This window comes from Cherax quadricarinatus, chromosome 67, assembly GCF_038502225.1.
Source record: "Cherax quadricarinatus isolate ZL_2023a chromosome 67, ASM3850222v1, whole genome shotgun sequence".
NCBI lineage: Eukaryota > Metazoa > Arthropoda > Malacostraca > Decapoda > Parastacidae > Cherax > Cherax quadricarinatus.
The window spans coordinates 11872918-11891183 of NC_091358.1; the positions used below are offsets into that span (position 1 = coordinate 11872918).

At 40.5% G+C, this 18266-nt stretch overlaps 1 long non-coding RNA gene across 1 annotated transcript in view; it reads right to left on the minus strand.

Annotated features, from left to right (window-relative positions):
- LOC138854692 (uncharacterized) overlaps positions 1-18266 on the minus strand; it is a 70655-nt gene that overhangs the window by 13094 nt on the left and 39295 nt on the right. The window contains exon 2 of the long non-coding RNA XR_011393884.1: positions 10180-10276. This is a non-coding gene — a long non-coding RNA (uncharacterized lncRNA). The remainder of the gene's footprint in view (positions 1-10179; positions 10277-18266) is intronic.

Below are 18266 nucleotides of genomic sequence, written 5' to 3' on the forward strand. Positions count from 1 at the left end.
TAGCTAGGACTGTATACCCTGTACATGTACTTGTAGTAAAATAAAGATATTATTATTATTATTATTATTACTGACTACTCTAGTATATATTGATACAGGTTATGGAATAGTACATTCTAATGTGAATTAATTAGCATTAGAATTTTCCACTCTATAACCTGTATCAATACAGAGTAGTGAGCAAGAATTAGGATTAGTCTCTCCAAAATGCCTAGGCATGCTAGTGGCTTTCTTAGTACTTTATATTTTGTAATATGTAAACCTCACACTGTAAACTTTACAAAGAAATAAAAATTTTGAATATTTTTTTAATTTGACTGAGTTAGCTAATGCTGTCATCTCCGGCCCAGGAAGATGCATTCCATCCCTTGTATATACAATATATCATATATGCCACTGAAATTATGTCAGTTATCAAATGGAATTATAAGTTTCTTAAAGTATTTCAGCTGGAAATTTATACCAACTGCCCTAGACATCCATTCACTGCCCACTCTCCTAGGTTAAATGCTACATATGAAGTTTCCTCCTCCTGACCTAATTAAGTCAATACCTCTCCTGTATTTGACAAGCCCTCTGTTACGAACACAGGTAAAGAATGGCCTGTGAGACCTTGTCGTAATGGGAATAGAGCAAGCAAATTCAGCAGTAGACTATAATGTATATTTTGCCTTCATTCACTATATAGAGATATGCACACTATGTACAGATAGAATAATAAGTGTACACCACAGTGACAGATGGCAAAGCAGAAGCCAGAGTGCACGCACTAGGGTTATAACTTTTTTACAATGTAAAATTCCTGTACCTTAATTAGATGAACTTTTGCCTAAAAGCAAAGAAATGACCTTTCATTTCAGTATCTTTTTAGAAAGTGTCACCCCTAAATGAAAAAAACAAGTACAGTGGACTCCCAGTTATCGGCCGTAATCTGTTCCAAAAGGTCGGCATAAATCCGAAAAGGCCGAAAACCGAAATAATATATCCCATAAGAATTAATGTAAATACAATTAATCTGTTCCAGACACCCAAAAATATTAACAAAAAATACATTTTTTAAAGATTAACTATAGTTTTACATACACAAAACAATGAGAAAGAAATATAAAACACTAATTTTCATAATATATGAACATTACATACCTTTATTGAAGACTTGTTGGCATATGGAAGAAGGTGAGGAGGGGAGAGGGAGGAGAGAATCCCCCTCCATAAGGAATTCAGGTATCAAGGCCCTAACTGGGGTTACTTCCCTTCTTTGTCTTTTACTGGCACTAGGACCAGCTTGAGAGTCACTGTACCCCTGTCACACAAAAACACTGTCCAGAGAGGTCTGTTTCTGGCATCTCTAAGATTTGCCTGAAGTGGGACAAGGTTTTGTCATTGAATATGTTGCAGATATGGCTTGTTTGAGCTTGGTCAGGGTGATATTTCTCCACAAAACTTTGCACTTCCCTCCACTTTGCACACATGTCCTTAATCACTGAAGAAGCATGGTCTCCCCTTTCTCTTCCTCCTCCTCCTCTGAAGCAATTTCCTCAACTGTGGTCTGTTGCTGTTGCAGATGAAAGTGCTGCAGCTCTTCAGTGATTAGCTCTTCCCTGTGGTCCTCCACCAACTCTTCCACATCCTGGCCACTCACATCCAACCCCATGGACTTCCCCAAAGCCACAATAGATTTCACAACATGCAGAGGGTCAACAGGGTCAACCTCAAACCCTTCAAAATCCTTCTTTTGGACACATTCTGGCCACAATTTTCTCCAAGCAGAGTTCAAAGTCCTAGAAGTCACTCCTTGCCAAGCCTTACCTATAAGGCTAATGCAATGGAGGATACTGAAGTGATTCCTCTAGAACTCTTGTAGGGTCAAGTCAGTGTCCGAGGTCACTTCAAAGCACCTTTGAAACATTGCTTTCGTGTAGAATTTTTTGAAGTTAGAAATGACTGGCTGGTCCATGGGCTGGATGAGAGGAGTGGTGTTAGAAAGCAAGAACTTCACTGTTATAAAACTTAACTCCACAGACAATTGGTCTGCCAAGTTTGGAGGATGAGCAAGAGCACTGTCCAGTACCAAGAGGCACTTGAGTGGCAATTTATTTTTCAAGAGGTATTTTTTTTTACACTCGGGCCAAACACTTCATGGACCCAGTCAGTGAAAATTTGCCTTGTAACCCATGCCTTATTACTAGCTTTCCACAAAACATTCAATTTACTCTTGACGACAATTTTTTTCCTTGAACACTCTAGAATTTTTAGTGATACACCAGTAAAGGCTTCATTTTGAAATCCCCACTAGCATTACCACAGAATAAAAGATTAAGTCTATCCTTCATAGGCTTGTGTCCTGGCAGTGCCTTTTCCTCCTGCGTGATGTAGGTCCTCTTTGGCATTTTCTTCCAAAAGAAGCCCGTTTCGTCACAACTGAACATTTGTTGGAGGAGGAATCCTTCAGCCTCTACATATTCCTTGAATTCATGCACGAATTCTTCAGCCACATGTTTGTCTGAACTTGCAGCCTCACCTTGCCTTACAACACTGTGTATGCCACTATGTTTAAATCTCTCAAACCAGCCTTTGCTGGCCCTAAATTCACTAACAGAAGCACTCATACACCACTCTCGTACTTTGCTACAATTTCTTTCTTGAATTCTATTGTGTTTCTCACTTTCTTTACCAAAGGACTGGCACTAGGAACTTTCTTTGGGCCCATGGTGGTTTATTTCATGAGTCAGTCTGGCTGTGTGTCTGGGTGAGTGTGCAAGACTGCATGCATTCATCCAAACATTTCGTTATAATCCATTGTTTTTGTGGTTGTTTGAGTGCAACTGCAATAAACAACCACAAAAACAATGGATTATAACGAAATGTTTGGATGAATGCATGCAGTCTTGCACACTCACCCAGACACACAGCTAGACTGACTCATGAACGCGGCAGAGTGGCGGGCAGACACATCCAATACGACTAATTTCCGAGTTGCTGGCTGAAATCCAGGATAGAATTTCAGCCAAAAAAGCTGCCAAAATCTGATTTGGCCAATATCCAGAATGGCCAATATCCGAGGGTCCACTGTAACTTGAATGCATATTGCACATAATATTAATAACATATAAAACAGCATCATTGGTATCATGTTTGTATGTGTGTGTGTATATATATATATATATATATATATATATATATATATATATATATATATATATATATATATATATATACGTATATATATACGTATATATATATATATATATATATATATATATATATATATATATATATATATATATACGTATATATATATATATATATATATATATATATATATATATATATATATATATATATTATATATATATATATATATATATATATATATATATATATGTATATATATACGTATATATACGTATATTATATATATATATATATATATATATATATATATATATATATATATATATATATATATATATATATATATATATATATATATATATATATATACGTATATATATATATATATATATATATACGTATATATATATATATATATATATATATATATATATATATATATATATATATATATATATATATATATATATATATATATATATATATATATATATATATATACGTATATATATATATATATATATATATATATATATATATATATATATATATATATATATATATATATATATATATATATATATATATATATATATATATATATATATATATATATATATATATATATATATATAGTAGGTTGGTAGACAGCAACCACAGTAGACAGTAGGTTGGTAGACAGCAACCACCCAGGGAAGTACTACCGTCCTGCCAGATGACTGTGAAACAGAAATCTGTAACTGTTTTGCATGATGGTAGGATTGCTGGTTTCTTTTTCTGTCTCATAAACACGCTAGGTAACAGGGATATCTTGCTACTCCTACTTACACTTTGGTCACACTTCACAGACATGCACATGCATATATATATACATACATTTAGGTTTTTTCTCCTTTTTCTAAATAGCTCTTGTTCCTCTTTATTTCTTCTATTGTCCATGGGGAAGTGGAAAAGAATCTTTCCTCCGTAAGCCATGCGTGTCGTATGAGGCGACTAAAATGCCGGGAGCAATGGGCTAGTAACCCCTTGTCCTGTAGACATTTACTAAAAAAGAGAAGAAGAAAAACTTTATAAAACTGGGATGCTTAAATGTGCGTGGATGTAGTGTGGATGACAAGAAACAGATCATTGCTGATGTTATGAATGAAAAGAAGTTGGATGTCCTGGCCCTAAGCGAAACAAAGCTGAAGGGGGTAGGGGAGTTTCGGTGGGGGGAAATAAATGGGACTAAATCTGGAGTATCTGAGAGAGTTAGAGCAAAGGAAGGGGTAGCAGTAATGTTGAATGATCAGTTATGGAAGGAGAAAAGAGAATATGAATGTGTAAATTCAAGAATTATGTGGATTAAAGTAAAGGTTGGATGCGAGAAGTGGGTCATAATAAGTGTGTATGCACCTGGAGAAGAGAGGAATGCAGAGGAGAGAGAGAGATTTTGGGAGATGTTAAGTGAATGTATAGGAGCCTTTCAACCAAGTGAGAGAGTAATTGTGGTAGTTGACCTGAATGCTAAAGTAGGAGATACTTTTAGAGAGGGTGTGGTAGGTAAGTTTGGGGTGCCAGGTGTAAATGATAATGGGAGCCCTTTGATTGAACTTTGTATAGAAAGGGGTTTAGTTATAGGTAATACATATTTTAAGAAAAAGAGGATAAATAAGTATACAAGATATGATGTAGGGCGAAATGACAGTAGTTTGTTGGATTATGTATTGGTAGATAAAAGACTGTTGAGTAGACTTCAGGATGTACATGTTTATAGAGGGGCCACAGATATATCAGATCACTTTCTAGTTGTAGCTACACTGAGAGTAAAAGGTAGATGGGATACAAGGAGAATAGAAGCATCAGGGAAGAGAGAGGTGAAGGTTTATAAACTAAAAGAGGAGGCAGTTAGGGAAAGATATAAACAGCTATTGGAGGATAGATGGGCTAATGAGAGCATAGGCAATGGGGTCGAAGAGGTATGGGGTAGGTTTAAAAATGTAGTGTTAGAGTGTTCAGCAGAAGTTTGTGGTTACAGGAAAGTGGGTGCGGGAGGGAAGAGGAGCGATTGGTGGAATGATGATGTGAAGAGAGTAGTAAGGGAGAAAAAGTTAGCATATGAGAAGTTTTTACAAAGTAGAAGTGATGCAAGGAGGGAAGAGTATATGGAGAAAAAGAGAGAGGTTAAGAGAGTGGTGAAGCAATGTAAAAAGAGAGCAAATGAGAGAGTGGGTGAGATGTTATCAACAAATTTTGTTGAAAATAAGAAAAAGTTTTGGAGTGAGATTAACAAGTTAAGAAAGCCTAGAGAACAAATGGATTTGTCAGTTAAAAATAGGAGAGGAGAGTTATTAAATGGAGAGTTAGAGGTATTGGGAAGATGGAGGGAATATTTTGAGGAATTGTTAAATGTTAATGAAGATAGGGAAGCTGTGATTTCGTGTATAGGGCAAGGAGGAACAACATCTTGTAGGAGTGAGGAAGAGCCAGTTGTGAGTGTGGGGGAAGTTCATGAGGCAGAAGGTAAAATGAAAGGGGGTAAGGCAGCCGGGATTGATGGGATAAAGATAGAAATGTTAAAAGCAGGTGGGGATATAGTTTTGGAGTGGTTGGTGCAATTATTTAATAAATGTATGGAAGAGGGTAAGGTACCTAGGGATTGGCAGAGAGCATGCATAGTTCCTTTGTATAAAGACAAAGGGGATAAAAGAGAGTGCAAAAATTATAGGGGGTTAAGTCTGTTGAGTATACCTGGCAAAGTGTATGGTAGAGTTATTATTGAAAGAATTAAGAGTAAGACGGAGAATAGGATAGCAGATGAACAAGGAGGCTTTAGGAAAGGTAAGAGGTGTGTGGACCAGGTGTTTACAGTGAAACATATAAGTGAACAGTATTTAGATAAGGCTAAAGAGGTCTTTGTGGCATTTATGGATTTGGAAAAGGCGTATGACAGGGTGGATAGGGGGGCAATGTGGCAGATGTTGCACGTGTATGGTGTAGGAGGTAGGTTACTGAAAGCAGTGAAGAGTTTTTACGAGGATAGTGAGGCTCAAGTTAGAGTATGTAGGAAAGAGGGAAATTATTTCCCAGTAAAAGTACGCCTTAGACAAGGATGTGTGATGTCACTGTGGTTGTTTAATATATTTATAGATGGGGTTGTAAGAGAAGTAAATGCGAGGGTCTTGGCAAGAGGCGTGGAGTTAAAAGATAAAGAATCACACATAAAATGGGAGTTGTCACAGTTGCTCTTTGCTGATGACACTGTGCTCTTGGGAGATTCTGAAGAGAAGTTGCAGAGATTGGTGGATGAATTTGGTAGGGTGTGCAAAAGAAGAAAATTGAAAGTGAATACAGGAAAGAGTAAGGTTATGAGGATAACAAAAAGATTAGGTGATGAAAGATTGGATATCAGATTGGAGGGAGAGAGTATGGAGGAGGTGAATGTATTCAGATATTTGGGAGTGGACGTGTCAGCGGATGGGTCTATGAAAGATGAGGTGAATCATAGAATTGATGAGGGGAAAAGGGTGAGTGGTGCACTTAGGAGTCTGTGGAGACAAAGAACTTTGTCTTTGGAGGCAAAGAGGGGAATGTATGAGAGTATAGTTTTACCAACGCTCTTATATGGGTGTGAAGCATGGGTGATGAATGTTGCAGCGAGGAGAAGGCTGGAGGCAGTGGAGATGTCATGTCTGAGAGCAATGTGTGGTGTGAATATAATGCAGAGAATTCGTAGTTTATAAGTTAGGAGGAGGTGCGGGATTACCAAAACTGTTGTCCAGAGGGCTGAGGAAGGGTTGTTGAGGTGGTTCGGACATGTGGAGAGAATGGAGCGAAACAGAATAACTTCAAGAGTGTATCAGTCTGTAGTGGAAGGAAGGTGGGGTAGGGGTCGGCCTAGGAAAGGTTGGAGGGAGGGGGTAAAGGAGGTTTTGTGTGCGAGGGGCTTGGACTTCCAGCAGGCATGCGTGAGCGTGTTTGATAGGAGTGAATGGAGACAAATGGTTTTTAATACTTGACGTGCTGTTGGAGTGTGAGCAAAGTAACATTTATGAAGGGGTTCAGGGAAACCGGCAGGCCGGACTTGAGTCCTGGAGATGGGAAGTACAGTGCCTGCACTCTGAAGGAGGGGTGTTAATGTTGCAGTTTAAAAACTGTAGTGTAAAGCACCCTTCTGGCAAGACAGTGATGGAGTGAATGATGGTGAAAGTTTTTCTTTTTCGGGCCACCCTGCCTTGGTGGGAATCGGCCAGTGTGATAATAATAAAAAAAAATATATTACTACTTATTGCTTAGAATAAACTGAAGATGCAGTTTGTTTTTGTTTCTGCAGGCAGCATACAGTTCCTGCATAACTTGGATTGCATGTTCAGCACACTGATTACTTCTTGGTATATTGAGTGCAGATGGCTCCTGCTTCCAGTGATTTTTCAATGAGTTCAGTGCTTTTTTGTAAGGCTTCAATATTTCTGACAAATTCCTGAAGTCATTTTCATCGTACATCTGATCAGTAAACCAATAATCTGCCCAGGTGTATGAAGTGAATCTGCACATCTTCTCCGAAGTCTTCCATCTTGTAGATATAAGAATGAATGCAAGAATAGCTAGAATTGCTCTTGAATTCCACCTCGCATTGCTGATGTTTAATATTTTTTGAAAGTTAGTCAAAGGAAAGTGTCCTTTTTCTTCAAAAAATCTAAACACTCGTGTTAGATGATACAAAAACTTCATCTCTCTCCATCCTGATTTATGGAGGATCTCTTCTGTTCCATTAACAAACTGTGCATTTAGTTCCTCATAATTCTTCACCAGTTGGGATACAAATGGATACTCGATGTTACTTGAAAGGTATAAACTGATTAATGAATCTCAGCACAGTTTTACAAAGGGGCATTCCTGTCTTAAAAATGTACTAACTTTCTTCACTAAGGTATTTGAGGAGGTAGCTCATGGTATTGAATATGATATTGTGTATATGGACTTCAGTAAGGCTTTCGATAGAGTTCCACATCAGAGGCTATTGAGGAAACTTAAGGCACATGGAATAGGAGGAGAAATTTTTTCATGGGTAGAGGCATGGTTGGCAAATAGGCAGCAGAGAGTTTGCATAAATGGGGAGAAATCAGAATGGGGGCACATCACAAGTGGTGTTCCTCAGGGGTCAGTGTTGGGCCCCTTGTTGCTCACAATCTACATAAACGACATAGATGAGGAATAAATAGAGAAATAAGCAAATTTGCTGATGACACCAAAATAGGCCGTCCAATTCATTTTAACAAGGGCATTAGAGCACTCCAGGATGATTTGAATAGACTGATGCAATGGTCAGAGAAGTGGCAGATGCAGTTTAATGTAGACAAATGCAAAGTTCTAAATGTTGGACAGGAAAATAACCATGCCACATATAAACTAAATAATGTAGATCTTAATATTATGGATTGCAAAAAGGATTTAGGAGTTCTGGTTAGCAGTAATCTAAAACCAAGACAACAGTGCATTAGTGTTTGCAATAAAGGTAACAGAATCCTTGGCTTCATAGCAAGAAGTATAAATAATAGAAGTCCTCAGGTTGTTCTTCAACTCTCTATATCTTTGATTAGGCCTCATTTAGATTATGCTGCGCACGTTTGGTCACCATATTACAGAACTGATATAAATGCACTGGAAAATGTACGAAGGAGGATGACCAAGTTGATCCTATGTATCAGAAATCTTCCCTATGAGGATAGTCTGAGGGCCCTGAATCTGCACTCTTTAGAAAGGCGTAGAATTAGGGGGGATATGATTGAGGTGTATAAATGGAAAACAGGTATTAATAAAGGGGATGTAAATAGCATGCTAAAAATATCTAACATAGACAGGACTTGCAGCAATGGCTTTAAACTGGAAAAATTCAGATTCAGGAAGGATATAGGAAAGCACTGGTTTGGTAATAGGGTTGTGGATGAGTGGAACAAACTCCCGAGTACCGTCATAGAAGCTAATCGTTGTGCAGTTTTAAAAATAGGTTGGATAAATACACGAGTGGGTGTGAGTTGGACCTGACTAGCTTGTGCTACTAGGTCGGATGCCGTGCTCCTCCCTTAAGTGACGTGTCTGACCTCACAAGATCAAGGCATTGGCTTGAGCCGGTGGGAGAATTTGACCTGCCTCGCATAGGCCAGTTGCTGTGTTCCTTCTTTTTTATGTTCTTATTTTCATCCATTATGAAATGGAGAATCCTGTCTAGAATGTGATGCTGACAACTGTCAAATTGTGGTTTGCTAATCCCCTTCTCAGAGAACATTCGTTGGAGTTTGACAACAGCTCCATTCTTTTTCCCCGTGTTAAAGTTTATTGTATCAGCAATGATCATCTTTAATACATTCCATAAGTTGTATTCATCAATAACTTTTGCCATTCCTTCACCAACAGTTTCAGCCTTGCCATCTTTCAAATGCAGTGCATCCAATTTTACTTCGGTTTTTTTTTTTTCATTTTTAAGTACTAATACCTGATACTCATTTTCCTCAATGCGCTTTTCATCGAAATGTTAAGATCATTCTTCCATTTGTACATTTTCAATCATTTCCTCCTCCAATTTAGCAGCCTCTTTATATGATGACTTGTAAATTGCTGTTTGACTTGGTGTAGGAATGTCAATGCCATCAAATGACAACTGTGTGCATATATATATCTTGGCACCTTAACTTTTTGATACTTTTGTGGATGTCACCATACATTGTTAGACAAGTGGTGCTCACTGATGCACTCCTCTGTGAAATACAATGAGAAAATGATAACAATAGTAGACGCCAGTATTTAGAGTTGCCAATTGGTAATTTTCGAGTTGCTACGTATGATTAATAACGTAAATATATGGTGACTGATATTTTTCATTAATCTGAGTTTGTGGAAATTTGTCTGGACTGCCTCTGTGTGAGTTGTCTACCCTAGCAAGCTCTGCTGACACCGAGCCCTGAGGCTGGTACCTCAGCCTCACAAGTGGCTTATATGACACATTTCCATGAATGACTGATGTAGCAAGAAATCTTGCCTGCATGCACGAATGAAGGACTAACTTACTTGGTGTTAGAGAATATATCCCGGTCTTCAACCTCCCTAAGCTTTAGCCCCTCTGGACTTTCCCTTCAAATCCACGTGCAGCCGGGAACCTTAATTCCTGCAATATTCAGTCGGTATTAGTGACCTGCCTGCACCTCAGAAATTCCTGATTCCAAGGGTGTGTATCCCCTAGTATTAACTATGCAGGAAGTGACACTAGCTTCTAAGCGCAACAAGAGGGGACGCCGGTACGTACTGGTCTCCGGATGTTCAAACTGTACAAAGACCCACAGTTCAACTCGCTCGCAATTTCCCCCGGAAACTGGCCAGAACACTGAGAAAGAAAGGGAGGTCTTGTCTTACTGTATGGGCCTGACGGAGGAGGTCATCTAAAGTACTTCGAGGTGCCTCCACCAGATTTCCCCAGGGCCTAGTATTTGTAGACACGTGGGGCTCTGCCCTGCTGTTCACAGCGGTGTGCCTCGCTCGGAGTTTAGACAAAGGAGGCACTGCTGTCTCAAAACCCCATGCCTCGTCGTTCAAACTTGGGCTGCCAGTTCTCCCTAGCTAATATAACCTAGGGTTTGCCTATATTACCGGCCTATTACTACCTAAATTAAGGTCTTAGGTCTACATAATTATTATTATCTACAGCTGCCTCAATAATCCTAATAATAATTACTAACAGTATAAACTTCCTACCTCTTCCTTGAAGGGTAAATCTATCAATTAAAATGTACCTTCCAACCACCTTCGCCAACGCGGGTGTATGTGTGTGTTTTGGGTAGATGTAAGGGCCCGCAAACTCAGAAGTTCCATCCATGACATGTTAGGGCCTTCATACGGCGTATTTACCCTGTTGGGACTTGGGACCGAATAAGTTCCAACACAGTTGCCACTTAGTATTTTCCTGTGGTGCTATTTAGTAGTAGTAAAGCAGATACATGGTGATTCATAGTTTTTATTTAGGGATGACCTTTTTTGAAAACTGGGAGGAATTAAGGACTTTTTCATTGTTTTTAAACAAAAGTTCATTGATTTTATGACACATGAGATGTTTTATTTGGAAAAAAGTAAAAAAGTTATAACCCTAGTGTGCACTGTACTCAACCAGCAGGTAGGCAAGTCTGCCATTGCTTACTGCAAGTGAACCATGTTGCTTCAGCTTTGGCGGGCTTGCCTGTTACTGGTCAATGAACCAAGGTATTGATTTAACAGCGGGTACCCTATTAATCATTAAACCCTTAGCACCCTGTTTGCTGGTTGGGAGGCAGCCTATTTGGGAGTGTGGCATATGCCGAATAAATTGTAACATACTCTTTGAATGCCACATCCTCACTTCTATGTTGACATTTCCTCCAGCACTGAAATAATGGAGTTGTCCCCATTATAATACCCGACAAGTTATTTAACCTATTAACTACAGTATCTCTTCCATAAGTCGTGGGGAAATACCCAGTCTCACCCTTCTGTGTATGTTACAGAATGCTCTATCCATGGATCTTGTCATTGACAATGAGTATATCCATATTTTTACTTGTAGAGGATTTTGTCCCACTTTTTTCCTTGTCAACAGCTGTACACTCATACTGTTGAATAGTATAGCAATTTCACTTTTTCAATCCTACTTTAACCTTCTTCAATCTCATCTTCCAACTTTTTTCAGCAAACCGTCTTAATTACTGATAACATTTTCCCCCCTTCATTATTGCTATGTTTCTCTTTATTAATGTCAACCACTTTCTACTTATCATTACACTTACCCAAACAAATTTTAAATTTCTTATTATCTTCCTTGAGAATTGAAACCTCCTCCTTTACAAACCTTAATTCTATAAAAACATCAATTCTCAAAACTAAATGAACCATGTTGGTAAACTATAACACTCCACTCAAAGACTCCAGGTAAGTACTCATCTGCTGGATAGATAGCATGACCTCTCTTAACATCCACTCTCCATCAATTAATGACTGAGACAGGTTAACCTCTCCTAACATCTGGATCGTAGACTGGACAGAAGCATATTTGGCCAGGTCCAACAGAGCACCATGGCAATCAGAGTAAGCAGTGAACCAGGGCTGCCCAGGCAGGCTGTTAAGCAGATATCGGAGAGGATCACATTTTCCTGTTAACATGTATATCACATTTACATTCTGCTTTTCTTCCAACACCCTTGTAATTCTGTCAGTACTCACCTAATTGTGGTTGCAGGGGTCGAGACTCAGCTCCTGGCCCCGCCTCTTCACTGAGTGCTACTAGGTCCTCTCTCTCCCTGCTCCATGAGCTTATCATACCTCATCTTAAAGCTATGTATGGTTCCTGCCTCCACTACATCACTTGCTAGGCTATTCCACTTCCTGACTACTCTATGGCTGAAGAAATGCTTCCTAACATCCCTATGACTCATCTGGGTCTTCAGCTTCGATTTGTGACCCCTTGTTTCTGTGTCCCCTCTCTCGAACATCCCGTCTCTGTCCACCTTGTCTATTCCACGCAGTATTTTGTATGATGTTATTATGTCTCCCCTAACCCTCCTGTCCTCCAGTGTCTTCAGACCGATTTCTCTTAAGCTTTCTTCGTAGGACATTCCCCTTAGCTCTGGAACTAACTTTGTCGCAAACCTTTGCACTTTCTCTAATTTCTTGACGTGCTTGATCAAGTGTGGGTTCCAAACAGGTGCTGCATACTCCAGTATGGGCCTGACGTACATAGTGTACAGTCTTGAACGATTCCTTACTAAGGTATCAGAATGCTGTTCTCAGGTTTGCCAGGCGCTCATATGCTGCAGCAGTTATCTGGTTGATGTGTGCTTCCGGAGACAAGCTCGGTGTTATACTCACCCCAAGATCTTTCTCCTTGAGCGGTTTGCAGTCTTTGGCCACCTAGCCTATACTCCGTCTGCGGTCTTCTTTGCCCTTCCCCGATCTTCATGACTTTGCATTTGGCAGGGTTAAATTCGAGAAGCCAGTTGCTGGACCAGGTGTCCAGCCTGTCCAGGTCTCTTTGAAGTCCTGCCTGATCATCATCTGATTTAATCCTCATCTGATTCAGCATTTGTGACAGGCATAATCTTCCAGTCCTAAAACTTTGCTTGTTTGGATTGTGCTGTTCCATAAAGTATGTAATCTGACGTCTCATCACTCTGTTGAAGATTTGTATGTAGGATAACTGTTAAGGTCTGCAATTTTTGTCTGGTACTCTACTACTTAACCATACCACGGGCGGGGATAGAACCCGCGATCAGAGAGTCTCAAAACTCCAGACCGTTGCGTTAGCAATCGTGTCATTACGATTTCGAGTCATTCTACTACCTCCCTGAATCTGGTTCCGGTGCTGAGTGAGCAGACATATTTTCATTTTTTTTTTAATTTTATAGCCTTAGTACTAATGTCAGTTAGTACTGAGGCTTTTCAACAGAATGAAAAAAGTTTCTGCATTCTCCACCCTGCTGTCATTAGCGACTCATACTGCTGTCTTAGAATTTCGCTCATTTACTGTTCGTCAGTATACGAATCTCTTCTCATTAAGGTAGTTGTTAGCCTGGATTTTCCATATGTATAGAAATATCTGGGGTTTCATGCAGTATCCTGCATGACTTTTTGTTCCCTTTGTGCTTCTTCTGTTTGGTATGACAGGCTACGATTTTGCTCTATATCGATTGCTTTTCTAAGATCATCTTTCTTTCATTGTGACATTTATGTTATTAAGCAATTCGATAACGCCTTTTATTTTTTGTCCCATCTACAATGTACTGTCTATATCTGATCAAGGTTTCCTCGAAGGTGCATATTTAATACAAACGTTAAATCTTGTGTGCTCATAGTTAATTCTGTTCCAGTCAGTTGTGTGGCTGTTGAAGTTTAATTTACTGAACATCCCTTCTTGTACATTACTGCTGGAGTTCCCAACCCCCGAGTTTATATTTGTTTGAATTTCTATGATGTTGTGATCAGAGAATATTGTTTTTGTGATCGTTATGTGTCTGATTAGTTCTTAGCTGTTTGTGATGATCAAACCCAGTGTATTTTCATTTTTGATGGGATCTGTTGTGTGTTACCTGGAATTTACCTGGAGGGGGTTTCGGAGGTCAATGCCTCTGCAGCCCAGTCCGTGACCAGGCCTCACAATGGATCAGGGCCTCATCAACCAGGCTGTTACTGTTGGCTGCACATAGACATACGAACCACAGCCCGGTTGGTCAAGTATTGACTTTAGGTGCCTGTCCAGCTCCCTCTTGAAGATTGCCAGAAGTCTATTGGTAATCCTCCCTATGTATTCTAAGAGGCAGTTGAATAATATTGGACCCCTGACACTTATTATGTCTCTTAGTGTACTCGTGGCACCCTTGATTTCCATTGGGGGATATTGTATCATCTACCGAGTATTTTGCTTTCATAGGGAGTGATTTCCATGTGCTGATTTGGGACTAGTTCCTCTAGGATTTTCAAAGTGTATACGTATTATCATGTACCTTTCTCGCCTGCATTCCAGGAAGTACAACTCAAGGGACTTCAACCATTAGTAATTCAAGTGCTTTTTCGTACTTGGTTCAATGCAGAAAACAGTGGAAGATGTAAAGGAGTTTGAGGTAATTCACGGGTCAACAGCCAAAATGCTTCCGAGACCAGAGTAGCAATTTCCAACTAATTTTAGGTTACTGATAATGAATATCATAGTTAAAATTGTTTGTTAGCTCTACTTTTTAATATACACCTACGTGTCACAACATGTTCCAACAGACTTGTGGCAGTGTGTTTCTTACCACACTCACAGTCTCACTGACCTTCATTATTGTTCCAGCAGTCATAGAAGGTGGTTGTGATGTGCAAGTTTATATTTTGAGGTGAAAGGTAGGTGATTTTCTTAGCCAAACGCTTTTTAAACTTATAATAAATATTCACTGAGGAAGCTATTGATATACATGTGAGGCATATTAATTTTATTTTCCTACTGAATATAAATACTTCTGCTTAGCTGTCATGCTCTGTATTATAATGATAAATTAATGAATAAATTTTCTGTGTATCTTCTAATTGTTTTTCTTCTTTCAGATGCCTCATACTTGTGTGAATAGGGCAGACAACTTTTGCTACATTTGTGCACTCCCTGTACTCCCTGCAATGCAGGCGGGAGAGATACATGATTATATACACATGGAAAATCCTAGAGGGACTAGTACCGAACTTGCACACGAAAATCACTCACAACGAAAGCAAAAGACTCGGTAGACGATGCAACATCCCCCCAATGAAAAGCAGGGGTGTCACTAGCACGTTAAGAGACAAAACAACAAGTGTCAGGGGTCCGAGACTGTTCAACTGCCTCCCAGCATACAGAAGGGGGATTACCAATAGATCCCTGGCTGTCTTCAAGCAGGCACTGGACAGGCACTTAAAGTCGGTACCTGACCAGCCGGGCTGTGGCTCGTACGTTGGATTGCGTGCAGCCAGCAGTAACAGCCTGGTTTACCAGGCTCTGATCCACCATGAGACTTGGTCACAGACCGGGCCGCGGGGGCGTTGACCCCCGGAACTCTCTCCAGGTAAACTGAGGTGACCTTTGCATCACCAAAATGCCGTATAACTATGTTTAGAAAGGTATATCACCTACGTATATTTTGGATGAAAGATTGGTGACCAGGATAAGAACTGGGCTCCACACATATCCTGCGACAATTGTACCTTCGCCAAACGGTTGAACAGGAAGAGGAAAGGAATGCCTTTTGCGGTGCCAGTGACATGGCGGGAGCCAACAGACCATACCAACATTTGTTGTTTCTGCATGGTACCTTCAGTTCAAAAGGGGTTGTCAAAACAAAAAAAGGGGTCCATTAAAAATTTAAACATTCTATCAGTTATTCGCCTAGTTCCCCATGGAGGTCTACCTGATCCTGATGCACCAACTTCGGTATCCTTCGAGTCAGTTGAAAGTGGTAAGGAGGGAGAAGGATGACAGTGCTGGACTACACAGTGGCCGAAACTTTGATGAAGCACACTACTATAGGCCATATCTCATAACAAAAGGGGAACTCCATGACCTTGTTAGGGATCTGCAACGACCCAAAAATAAGGCACAGCTGCTAGGCTCTTGTCTTCAACAGTGGACTCTCCTAGCAGCTGATGAGATTTCAAAACCTCATCAAGGCTTACAAGAACATGTGATGTAACATGTCCTTAAAATAAACTTTCTGGACTCACATTTAGACTTTTTTCCAGCGAACTGTGAGGCAGTTAGTGACGAACATGGTGAAAGGTTTCACTAAGATATTTCAACCATGGAAAAATGGTACCATGGCAAATGGGGCACAAGAATGCTTGCAAACTATTGCTGGATATTCGTAAGAGATGATTCTTCAGCCCACTAAATATACTGTTTGCAAAGGCATAAAATAAATTAACTACAAGCGTAAAGCAAACAGGCAGAGAGTAGGTACGAATTACCTTAAAAAAAAACTGACACACATTTTACGTTAAAATAAAATAATCAAATATTATGACTCGTATCTTTGAACTTATAGCCAATACGCATTTTTCAAGGTGATATTTGGATTCAGGACATGAAAATACATAAAAATTAACTCTCATTTAAGAAGCATACACCTTTCCAAAAATTTTTAACGAGTGACCAGTCCCTCAGCCTGGAGATGATGTGTTCAGTCCCTCAGCCTGGAGATGATGTGTTCAGTCCCTCAGCCTGGAGATGATGTGTTCAGTCCCTCAGCCTGGAGATGATGTGTTCAGTCCCTCAGCCTGGAGATGATGTGTTCAGTCCCTCAGCCTGGAGATGATGTGTTCAGTCCCTCAGCCTGGAGATGATGTGTTCAGTCCCTCAGCCTGGAGATGATGTGTTCAGTCCCTCAGCATGGAGATGATGTGTTCAGTCCCTCAGCCTGGAGATGATGTGTTCAGTCCCTCAGCCTGGAGATGATGTGTTCAGTCCCTCAGCCTGGAGATGATGTGTTCAGTCCCTCAGCCTGGAGATGATGTGTTCAGTCCCTCAGCCTGGAGATGATGTGTTCAGTCCCTCAGCCTGGAGATGATGTGTTCAATCCCTCAGCCTGGAGATGATGTGTTCAGTCCCTCAGCCTGGAGATGATGTGTTCAGTCCCTCAGCCTGGAGATGATGTGCTCAGTCCCTCAGCCTGGAGATGATGTGTTCAGTCCCTCAGCCTGGAGATGATGTGTTCAGTCCCTCAGCCTGGAGATGATGTGTTCAGTCCCTCAGCCTGGAGATGATGTGTTCAGTCCCTCAGCCTGGAGATGTGTTCAGTCCCTCAGCCTGGAGATGATGTGTTCAGTCCCTCAGCCTGGAGATGATGTGTTCAGTCCCTCAGCCTGGAGATGATGTGTTCAGTCCCTCAGCCTGGAGATGATGTGTTCAGTCCCTCAGCCTGGAGATGATGTCTTCAGTCCCTCAGCCTGGAGATGATGTGTTCAGTCCCTCAGCCTGGAGATGATGTGTTCAGTCCCTCAGCCTGCAGATGATGTGTTCAGTCCCTCAGCCTGGAGATGATGTGTTCAGTCCCTCAGCCTGGAGATGATGTCTTCAGTCCCTCAGCATGGAGATGATGTGTTCAGTCCCTCAGCCTGCAGATGATGTGTTCAGTCCCTCAGCCTGGAGATGATGTGTTCAGTCCCTCAGCCTGGAGATGATGTGTTCAGTCCCTCAGCATGGAGATGATGTGTTCAGTCCCTCAGCCTGGAGATGATGTGTTCAGTCCCTCAGCCTGGAGATGATGTATTCAGTCCCTCAGCCTGGAGATGATGTGTTCAGTCCCTCAGCCTGGAGATGATGTGTTCAGTCCCTCAGCCTGGAGATGATGTGTTCAGTCCCTCAGCCTGCAGATGATGTGTTCAGTCCCTCAGCCTGGAGATGATGTGTTCAGTCCCTCAGCCTGGAGATGATGTGTTCAGTCCCTCAGCCTGCAGATGATGTGTTCAGTCCCTCAGCCTGGAGATGATGTATTCAGTCCCTCAGCCTGGAGATGATGTGTTCAGTCCCTCAGCCTGGAGATGATGTGTTCAGTCCCTCAGCCTGGAGATGATGTGTTCAGTCCCTCAGCCTGCAGATGATGTGTTCAGTCCCTCAGCCTGGAGATGATGTGTTC